General features: G+C 33.1%; 1 protein-coding gene and 1 long non-coding RNA gene across 2 annotated transcripts in view; one reads left to right on the top strand and one right to left on the bottom strand.

Annotated features, from left to right (window-relative positions):
• The window catches only part of MYT1L (myelin transcription factor 1 like), a 660434-nt gene that overhangs the window by 39190 nt on the left and 609440 nt on the right, over positions 1–11804 (top strand). The gene's annotated exons all lie outside the window — the stretch shown is intronic.
• Positions 1–11804, bottom strand: part of LOC116421480 — a 31476-nt gene that overhangs the window by 616 nt on the left and 19056 nt on the right. Inside the window, exon 2 of the long non-coding RNA XR_004231851.1 lies at positions 3551–3748. This is a non-coding gene — a long non-coding RNA (uncharacterized LOC116421480). The remainder of the gene's footprint in view (positions 1–3550; positions 3749–11804) is intronic.

Below are 11804 nucleotides of genomic sequence, written 5' to 3'. Positions count from 1 at the left end.
GTAATATCAAAAGAGGAGGAAAAAATAACATATATTATCCCAGATTTTTCTGCATAACCCTAGACAATGGTTAAAGCTCCCCAAAGGGAAATGTTAGGTGCTAGGACTTGAAATCTTGCCCCAAAATGAAGAAATTTTTCTTTAAATGAAAGTAGCAGAGATCAGCAAGAGGACACATTTCCAATAAATACATTTCCCTTGCTTTTAGAGAATCTATGCTCTGATTTCTTTATGAATAGTCTCCAATTCCTATTTGCCTCCCAGGATAGCCTTTGTTTGGGGAGGAATGGTATGAAGTTACCTGCTTTTCATATCACTGAAGGTGAAGACTTCTTTGAACAACAAAGTGTTTCCTTTTAACCAAGTCAGGTTGGTCATGGGCATAATTATTCATAATAAACTGAAATTTATCTAGTGCTTTAAAGTTTGGAAATATTTTGCACACATGTCCTTATAGAATTTTTGTGAGGCTCAGATGAAATAATGTTTTTGAAGTACTTTGGAAGCTTTAAAGTGCTACATCAATATCAGTTTTTGATATTTATTATTGTTCATCACCATCATCATCTTTATCATCCGATTTCAACTTCATAAAATTCTGGCTATAGGCCAGAAAGGGTAAACTAGGTCTAAAAGACTGAGGAACCTAAGGGTCAGCAAAATTAATTGACTTGCTTTGAGTCATACAATGTCAGTAGTGATATTTGAATCTAGATCATGAATCATGAATCAGATGTCATGAAGATACCTCGTCTAGAGCTGTCCTCTAATTATATCTTGTCCATTATGACTAGATTTGCTGAGAATGTCCATGTCTAGAAAGTGTGTTTTATGTTTCTTATTCCATGATCCTTTTAAACTGGTAAGATAATTAAATTAATCTAATAAAATATTTATATTTTATAATATTTTATATATTACTATATGTTATTATATAACATATAATAATATAACATAGCATAATAATTATTTTCTTTATTTTCAAATGATGTTTTCTACTTTGTTTATTAAATAAATCTGTGATCTTGTAGGTAGAGCTTATCCTTCACTCAGCATAAATTGTAATATATCCAGGCTTTCATCTGTTGTCCATGTCCTTTAATAAATCTTCTATCTGTGAGCAGGGTTCTTTAACATTTCTTGAGTACAAGTCTGGCACGTTAGCTGCCCAAATATTATTAATTTCTTTCTTTATGTTACCTATATACCTTTTTTTTAAGATCATGGTTTACAGACTAAATGAATTTGTTATTGAGTCATTTTGATGGTGCCTGATTTTTTTTTATCCCATTTGGGATTTTGGGGGGCAAAAAAAAATTTCTAACATTTTTCAGATGAGGAAACTGAGGCAATGTTAAGTGACTTGCTCAAGGTAACAGAGCTAATAAATGTCTAAGGCCTGATTTGGACTCAAACCTACTTGACTCCAGCTCCAATAAGTGAGATCTATATTCAAAAGGCAGGATGCCCACTCTCACACACTTTTATCAGTTTCCTTCCACAAGGAGTTGGCATAACTTACAGAATAGGTATGCAAGATGGCACAACAGCTAGATTAAGGGACGTTGAATCAGGAAGAATTCTGTTCAAATCCTATCTCAGCCATTATTTGTGTGACCTTATCATTTTAGCTTTGCTTTCCTCAGTTTCCTCATTTGTAAAATGGAAATAATAATAATAACTACTTCACAGAGTTGTGATGATCTAATGAATAAAAATATAGAAAGCACTTTGCAAGCTCTAGCACATTTTATAATTTCTAGTTATTATAATTATTAATAGAAATGAGATCCTCCAACTCTAAATCCAGTGTTCTTGCATCTATACCATCTTAGTTTTCCTTACATATGTGTCTAATGATATGCTTTTGGAGCCCACTTTATGTCCATGAGACTTCTTTGGTAATTTCTTAACATCATTGACTTACAAATCTACCATAAATCTGGTAATTGAGCTTTGAATCACCTGCAACTCTCCATGGTTGTACTATTCCATGAATCACAGCCATCTATTATGCCAGGTCTTCAGCATCAGAAAGAAGTTTGGGATTTTTCAAAGCACTATGCATTGCCTTAATGTGATCCAATTCACTCTTCACTTATTCAGTTCTGGTGCCATCATTAATGAAGGGGGGAAAGGCTTTTAAAAATATTTTATTTCATTTTATTTTTTTTTTTTTTTAGGAAGGAGAGAATGTATTTCAGTTTTTTTTTCCCTTTGGTTTTTTTTGTTGTTGGGTTTTGTTTTTGTTTTGATTAGGCTAATCTTAGAATCAGAATAGTGGAAAGAACTCTGAATTTAGAATTACATGAATTGAATTCAAATCTTTCTTCTACTACTCAGATCTTGAATCTATTTACTGTTTGTCAGACATGATATTTATCTCACATCTCTGAGATTTTGTGCTGACTCTCTCATATCTATAGCATTCTTCGTCCTTATCTCTGCATTTCAAAATCTGTGACTCCTTAACAAACTTATTTTAAGTACCATCTCCAAAAGGACACTATTTCTGATTCTCTCTATTACTGGGATTTCCACATTACTCTAGAAATATATACACATGTATATAAGTATACATACACACACACATATACACACATCTATGTGTAGGTAGATAGGTAAGTAGATAGATAGATAGATAGATAGATCAGATCGATGGGTGGATGAATGGATAGGTTTCTGTTTTCCCTGAAAGAATATAAGTTTATTGAGGACACAAACTTCTTAATTTTTGTCCTTGGATTTGTAGTACCTAGCACAAAACCAGGCACATTTTAGGTACTTAATTAATAAAGACTTGTTTGATAGATTGAGTAAATCATTTAACCTATATGAATCTAAGTTTCCTAAACTGAAAAATAGGAAAGTTGCTTCCTTCTATGGTCCCTACAGATCTGAATTCAAAGGTCTATGTTAAAATTCATTTATATTCTTTGGATACAAACAAGTAGACAGTAAACACAGGAAGCCTCAAAATATATTGAGAAATTGTGGAAATAATCAGAATAATACAAATAATAACTGGATTTTTAATACTTTAAAATTGTAAAATACCAGCCAATGTTTAAGTTATGATTATAAGTAATCCAAAAACAGATATTTGAGTAGTGCCCCTACATCATCAGGCTAGCTTTTCTGATATAATTGAAATCTTCAAGAGATTGATATGTAAGTGCAAACTGCAAAGGCCTTCTTGCTCATTTTCCTGGCTCTAGTCACTCTTCAAATTCCAATCTGGTCTCCATATTACTCGGTTAATAAAATGTTTCTGTCATCTTGTTATTCTCTTACTCAAAAACTGAAACTGTTTCCTTATTGTCTATTGCATCCCGATTTCTTCTGCATTGGCTTTCAGATTATTCCATAATTGGTTCCATTCTATCTATTTGGCATTATTTCCTACTGCTCTTCAATATGAAAATTTAATTTTTTTTAAATAAAAAAAAACCTCTATGCTTTAATTGGGACTCCTACTAGGAGTGGTCTCCTTCATTTCCTCTTTTTGTCTAAATTATAATCATTCTGCCTTTTCCAATCCATAGCTTACCTTTTCAAAGAAACATTTCTTGAATGCTCCAACTTACTCTGATCTCTATTTTCTTTCAACTTCTATTATTGCAGTGATAATAATGGTGATCGCTAAGATTTGTATATCTTCTTAAGATAGTTGATTTGAACTTCTTATTATATGTCCTGATTCCTTTGGCAATCCCATGACGCTTACAGGCACTTCCTCAGAATAATGCTTTTAAACATATAAAACAAAAATTGAAAGCCAATTATATTAAAATACAGTCATTAAAATATTTTTTAGAAAAAGAAATTCACAGAATTCAGGGTAATAACCCTAATCCTAAAGTTTGCAAATAGCTTTCTTTATACATACTAGTTTATTTGAGTTCCCCAGCATTCCTGTGAGATGAGTAATATTACTATTTCCATTTTACAGAAATTTATAATAATAAATAACTAGCATTTTATAGTGCCTAGTACGTGTAAGGCACTGTGCTAAGTACTTTACAAATATTATCTTATTTAATTCTTACAGCAATCCTACAAGGTAACTACAGTCATTATCCTTATTTAGAAGAAAATGAGCAAAAAATTGAGATTAAAGTGACATACCTAAGATCACACAGTAACTGTTCAAGGTGATATTTGCATTCCTCTCTCCCTGCCTCAAAAATCTATAGCCCTATCATTACACATTGGCTTGCTTCTACTCAATCAAGCCATTAGCATATTAGATTTAGCATAGATCATTTCTAATAGTTTTTTGTATACTAATTTTGTCACTCCAGATTGATGGTAAGCTACTTGAAGACAAAACAATACTTTTTGTCCTTTCCCCCTCTTTTCCAGGTATATCAATGGAGTTAACTATGCATTTATATTTTATGATTTGCATATAGTATGCCTACATAAAACAGGGAAAAATTGTTAATATATCAAAATATGCCAATTTTGTTGTAATATGTATTTTTAAAAATTTTCCTTGTTGGGAAGCTCCTTCAGTCCTGAACCACTTTACATATTGAATAAAATTCCTGCTTCCCCACCATTTTATTCAAATACCAAATACTTAAAGGTTTCATTAAGGCATCTTTCTTAATTTTATTATATAAGCCACAGTTGACAAATTCTCTGTCTGTCTCTGTCTCTCTCTCTCTCTCTCTGTCTCTGCCTCTCTGTCTCTGTGTCTTTGTCTCTTTCTCTCTCTCTCTCTCTCTCTCCCCATATGTATATGTGTGTGTGTGTGTGTGTGTGTGTGATATATATTAAGCTGACTTGCTGAGCCCAAGGAAAAACCCAAATTTCCTTAACTCTTGATCATTTTATGGTCAGTTATCCTTTTTCTGTTTCATCTCTCTTTTACAAAATATTCTCTTATGGGTTGTATGTCATTCTACCCACCGAGACCACTTTCAATTCCCCAACAATAATCTGTAAACAGATTGACTATAGTCTCACTGAACTGACCCCCTAATATAACTTGTAGGATATGTCAGGATTCCCACATTATTACAGGGTACCATTCAAATGACAAATTGCTTTCTAAGTATTGTCAAGTGACCTGAAAACAATCCTATCATTCTGGCATCATTGTCTTTTACCAGACAAATGTATCTATATGACCTCATTCTCTGGTGAGTAATCACGTCATAGCCTGAGGTATTATACTAATTGAATATTTTACTCAGTAAAACTCAGCTAATTGCCTGTTTTTGTGTGGTAGGGTTATTAATATTATTAATGTTAACAGTAGAATTTTTCCTCTTCCTTTCCATTGCCATATATTTTTAATTCTACAAACCATCTCTTTTTAATGTCTACAAAAGAAATTAGAAAATAACCAGAATTTTTCTTGTATAGATTCCTCCCCTCCTCCTTCCCTGCACTTCCTCTTTCTCCTCATCTCTTCCTTTTCCTCTTCTCTCACATTGTTTCTTTGTCCCATCATTCTCTCTATTCCTTTCCCCTTCCATCCATTCTCAATATATCTGTGCAGTTCATATATTTACAATGCACAGATAGGTTGAAGAACCTTGAAGTGAATGTCAATAGGCTTGACTTTCCTCCAGTTGCCAAGTTTTGCCTCACAGTATGTGCCTTTTTCATATTTTCTTACTCTGAGGGAGTCCATGTGTTGACATCTTCAAACTGAGTCCTGGGCATGTGGTTAGTTTATGCTTCTGACCCTTGCCTCACTAATCTCAAAAGCAGATTCTCACCTACAACCAAGCAATTCAGAACCAATGTCACTGTGCCCCTTTTTTGTACTCTATACTCTACTACCTGCCAGACACTTTGGTGTCATGTAGGAAAGACCCACATTCACTTTTCCTCATTCTCTAGGTACTTAGCAGTATGATGGGTACATCATGCCCCCAAATACAATGGTCATTTGAAAAAAAATAAAGCCTCAATCTTGTTCTATCTTGTCTCCAAGGATAGGATTCTAAAATCATTGCTTTTCCTCTAAGCATCTGGCATGCTGTTCCTAAAATATAGAGGCATTTTTCTTTCCCTCCTTGATGTGTCATCCTTGCCCTCATTCTCCTCTTCAGCTGTTTGGAAGGTAGTGAGGACTAATGCAGCTGTCTTGAACAAAAGCTATACAATATCCATGACATCTAATCTCACTGATGATATAGGGACCTCTGCCTCCCATATCTGTTAAGCTGGACTTTTTTCCTCTTCCCATTGCCTTTGGGGAAACTGTCTGTACCATGAATCTTTTGTACTGCTTCTTGATCCTGCTTCTGCTTTGACACAGACCTCCACAAGCATGATATACAAAGGAAAGAACAGACATTTGAAAGTCATAGAAGGATATTATGTTTTTTTCACTGGGTAAATTGACCCTTGTGTCCTTCCCCACCCTGGAATACAAATACAAAGCACACACACACACACACACACACACACACACACACACACTCCACTGCATTCACATACACACAATTCCATTCTAACATCTCTTTCCCACATACATAATTTCCCTTCCATTTCCCCTGAAACAGTCTGTTAACTATTTATCTGCAAATTTATACTAGGCCCTAGCCTTCACACTGCTCCAAAATTCTGGACCAAAAATGACTACTTATAATTCTGGCATACTAACCCCAAAAGACCACTTTCTTTGACTTTTTGGTTCCACATGGAATTATTCCAAAAAATATTTAAATGTAACATATTTGGATTATGTCAAAATTTCCCAAAATGTGAGTAAGAGAATCCCAGATCCCATATAAGCTCTCAAGGTGCTTTTTATATCCCACAGAGAATGACAGAAACACATACAAAAACACAATACATTTAGCCCATATGCTCACCTGAGGAAAGAACTGAACTTGTTAGCCCAATTTGATTTCTGTTGAGGACTCTGTAGTATCCACCCAAGATTAATAGTACCATGCTAAGATTTAGGTTCCCCCAGAGAAAATAAGCAAACTTCTGGAATTGCTATATAAAAATTCCCTTACCATCAGATTTAGACTGTTTGACTATCTCATACCATTGAAAGGTGAGAAAATTTCTATCTCTTGCTTCTCAAAGTTTTAAGCCCCTTACTCCTTCATTTATAATGTGGGAAATCTTTTATTCTAAAAAGTCCACTGCATCAAATAATTTCCTTCTCTCTCTTGAGCAGGATTCATAATCTGGGGAAAGCATCTGTGGTTATTTTTTAGGAGAAAGGAATCAGGAAGAATGAATCTTTATGATCACTAACTTCCAACTGAACTTTAGCATTTCTTTCAATTTTGACACAAAAAAAGTGAAAATAGTCCTTTTTTTAGAAGTATTGATATTGCCTGAACTTTCAAACTGGTAGGAGAAAAAAGGAAGTAGATGTCACCCATGAGACTACACATAAGACTGGTGCTACTCAGGAAATATAGCAACACCTGCTTGAATCTAGATTACATGATTATGTCACTTAGAAAATAAAAACCCACACTGCCTTCTACACAAGATCTTGGGACTTATGAACATCATTTATGAATTACTAAGTGACTACATTGAAAAACACATGTTTATTTCCATCCTGTACTTTTACAGAAAATCCAATAATTTGTCATTTGCTCCCATTATTTGGGTGAGGAAATTCTATTCTCAGCATCCTTCTGCTCATGACACATAAACACACATATACACATAATTCCCATGGATTCTTGCCCTAAGATAATTACTTTTAAGGATGGGTGAGAAGTCTATGGCTTCTATCCACCAGAGAATGCAGGCCTAATCTACTGTAGTATATTGGTTTATCATTTGAAGAAAACAAAAGGAAAAGAGGGTAGAGCATTAACTACACTTTCCTTGTTAAGTCAGTCCAGAGGGTGGATACTGTGAGGAGTCCATCCTCCTAAGTATCTTACAGCCAATCATCTTGACAGTCCTTGAAAACCAATCGGCAAGCATCTGTTTTGTAAAGGAAAATGTGATATATCTACACTCTACATCTTCTTCAAGAAGATACCTTTTAACAAAAGTTAATGACTTGCAATAACATCAGGTAATTTGAGGAACTTATCAAATTGTTCAGAAGTAATCCTTCATGATCACTTCTCTTGACATAGCCTAGAGATAAATATGTAGGATTACCTTAAGAGAGATAATTGTCACAAGGTCTTAATTAAGTAATAGAAAAAACACTCTTACAGATAAATTTATTGAAGGTAGAGATATAAATTGATCTAACCATTCTGAAAATCATTTTGTAATTATACAAAGAAACAAAAATATCCCTATAGTTTGACCAAAAAATTCCACTGCTAGATAGTTACTCTAAAGAGATTGATGATAAAAAAAAGAAAGGATCCACATGTACCAAAGAATTTACTGCAGCAGTTTTTGTACTAACAAGGATTTGGAAATAAAGTAGATGCCTCTCCATTTTAGGATGGCTAAACATTAGTTATGGTACATTATTAAAATGAAATACTGGTGTACTATTAAAAACAAGGAACATTATGAATGTAGAAAAGCATGGAAAGACATGAACTAATGCAAAAGAAACAGGATCAGGAAATTGGTATACATACATATAAGGGTAATCTCTTTATCTATATCTTTATTATTGGTATCTTTCTACTTACACACACATACACACACACGTATGTATGTATAGTAAATGATAAACAACAAAATAATTGAAGTCAAATGCTGCGGAATTATAATGCCAAGTTTGGTGCCAAAAAAGTGAAATAAAGATATTTCTTCTTTCATTTACAAAAGTGGAGGACAAGGGTATGGGACCCACTTTATCCACCATATTCTCCATTGTCTCTATATATTTTTTTCCTTTATTTTAATTACTTTCTCTGATCCTAGGGAGACACAAGACATAAATTGGTGGATAATGCATTGGGCATTTGTAATATTGTTCTGATTATGAATTTAAAATATAACAACTTCATTCTATATACATAATACAAACAATTAAGTTTTTCATTATATTTATTAAATGTGCTTATTTATAATCACAGTCACATACTGTATGTATATATTGCATTATATTGTAAGTATGCATGTATTATGTTTCTATGTTTATTTATCTAACTTTCTATATTTGGTTATAAATATGTGTGTGTGTGTATCAGTATTAACTATTTTAGGATCAGCATCCTGAAAAAATAGATGGTAGGTTATTGTAATTTGTTTTTTTAGAGGGCCTAGAACTAGAGTCATGGTTCTATGGGTAATTAGTACTAAGGAACTCTTTTTTGGGGAGGTTATGTTAACTGTAGCACTGAGCTCTTGGTGTTGTGATGGCAAGTTACTAGGGCCTGGTGTTAGAACATAAATATATTAATTCCCCTTGGCTAAGCTAAACCTGTCTTCAGGAGGACTTCCCCAGAGTTTATTGACAAAGGAGAAAGGCAACCATTTCCCCTCAGCCAGATCAGAAGATCCCTGATTCCCTTCTGCCTCCTTCTACTTTTCTCCTGGGGATGGTCTCCCAGGGCCTTCTCTGCACTGCTGTTTGAGTGAGATGATGTTTACAGAATGACACAAGTGAGTTTTGGGTTTGGAGAATGGTAACCTCTTTGGCTATTAAATATATTTAACTCTAACTGAGCCAATTAAATTTGGTCACTTTAATTTTTGTGCTGTTCCTTTAAAATGAATACTTCATCTAGATCCACTTTTTGTGCTTTGTCAGATAATATTATGAAAATCACATACATTTTCAAATTTTCAGAATTCATGTCACTTATATGAAATTTGTTAATTATTTTATTTCAGAGACATTTGATTCGCCTAGCATTCAGTCAATCTCTCATCTGTGTATTGTATTTAAATATTAGCAACAATGTGTAGATTTCACAAAGAATGTCTGAGAATGATAAATGAATTTCTCTTGGCCTTGCTCTCAAAATGAACATCAAAGTTTATGTGGTTACCTTCAGGATGCAATGTTTTTGTTTCTATTGCTTTATAAACCATTTTTAATATGTATTTATGTTCTGGAAGATAATATCAAAAGGGATAGTGCAGTGCCATGGAAGAATACATTGTCAGCAGATCTGAGTTTGAATCACAAAATGTTGACTATCTTTGTGACCTTTGGCAAACTCCTTTCCCTTGCGTCTGTATCTCCTTCTGTAAAATAAGTAGGTTAGAGCAAATGTTCTCTAATTTCTCCTTCAACTTCTAATCCAATTAAAATATTTCTTTGTAAAATAAATAATATAAATTATGATTGAATATTAATACTTGAAGTGTGAAATACTGGAAGAAAATACTATAGACTAGTAAAAATGAATGAATAAATAAAATAATCTTTTAGGCTTATGTGGGGTGATTTTTTTTTTTTAAGTCTATCTGCAAGACTGAGATAGAGTATGTCAGCATTAACCTGGCAAAGGAAACAATAAAATTTTTTCTTTGGATAAGGAATATGCAGTCATCCTTTGTGATCTCCTGTTTCACTCTGATGACAATAGAGGATCATGACTGCTTAGGCAATTATCCCCATCACCATGGGCCCTATCAGGGGATAATTGATCGTGACCTGACTCAGGCTTCCTGTGCCACAGGCAAGAATGTCTCACAGGGTCAATGCCATATAGCTTCCCAGTGAACCCTGTAACAGAAGCTGCTTATGCTATAGGAATAGTCAATTTGAAAAGTTTAATCACTGACTTTTCAATCTCTTAAATTAGGGGGAAAAGTAACTGTCATTAATGAAATAATGCTGAGTTAAGGAACTACATTTTAAGAAACTACATATATTTAATACCCAACTTTGAATATTTTTGCATGTATGTTGTCCTCGGCCATTAAAGTGTGTTTCTCTATGAGTATTTTCAAATACAGAAATGTTGTGATTGATTTTCATATCTAGTGAAAGCCAAAGTAAAAATCTTAAATTTTAATTAAGTTAATCTTAACATTAATCCTTAGATTAGATAGCAAAAAACTCACCAGTGAACTTTGTCTGGTTCTTCACAAGTGGTAATAAAAACAATATAGACATTAAATGTAACTTAATCTTTAGTTTCAATGTATTAAAAAAGTGTTGTTCAGAAGCTTTCACATAGTGCCTAGTTCATAAATGTTTATTAGGTTAGGCCATTTTTTTAAAATTAATTTTTATTAATATTTTCTGTTTTTTATGTTACCCTAGTATTCCATGCATCCCTTCTCCCTTCCTTGCCAGACAGTTATCCTATATAATAAATAGTAACTTTTTTGTATTTTAAAATATAGATTATTTTAAGCAAATACTACATTCAAAAGATAGTAACAAAATTATGCTATTTGTCTGATTCTCCTTCTGCACAATTTTTTCCTCTATGTACTTAATTTTTTAAATTTCCATATTAGTTGTGTTGTAAAAGAAAGCACACACCAAAAATAAATAAAAATAGTATGCTTTAATCTTCATTCAGACTCCATTAGTTCTTTCTCAGCAGGTAGATAGGATTTTTCATTATAAGTCCCTCAGAATTGCCTTGGCTCTTTGAAGTGCTGAGATTACAAAGTTATTCACAGTTGATCATCACACAATACCACTGTTTCTGTGAATAATGTTCTGGTTTTGCTTACTTAACTCTGCAACAGTTAATATAAGTTTTTTCCAGGTTTTTCTGAAAAAAAAGTTTATATTCATAGCATAACAGTATTCCATCACAATTATATAGCACAAACCTGTTTTACCATTTCCCAATTAATGGGCATCCTCTCAATTTCCAATCTTTTGCCATAAAAAGAAATACTGTAAGTATTTTTGTACATATAGGCCCTTTTCTTTTTAAAATTTTTTCTTTGGTATTTAAAATTAGTAGTGC

Source organism: Sarcophilus harrisii, chromosome 2 (assembly GCF_902635505.1).
Source record: "Sarcophilus harrisii chromosome 2, mSarHar1.11, whole genome shotgun sequence".
Taxonomy (NCBI): Eukaryota; Metazoa; Chordata; class Mammalia; order Dasyuromorphia; family Dasyuridae; genus Sarcophilus; species Sarcophilus harrisii.
The sequence above is the reverse complement of the archived record's forward strand: the minus strand, read 5'-3'. Positions and strand labels throughout refer to the sequence as shown.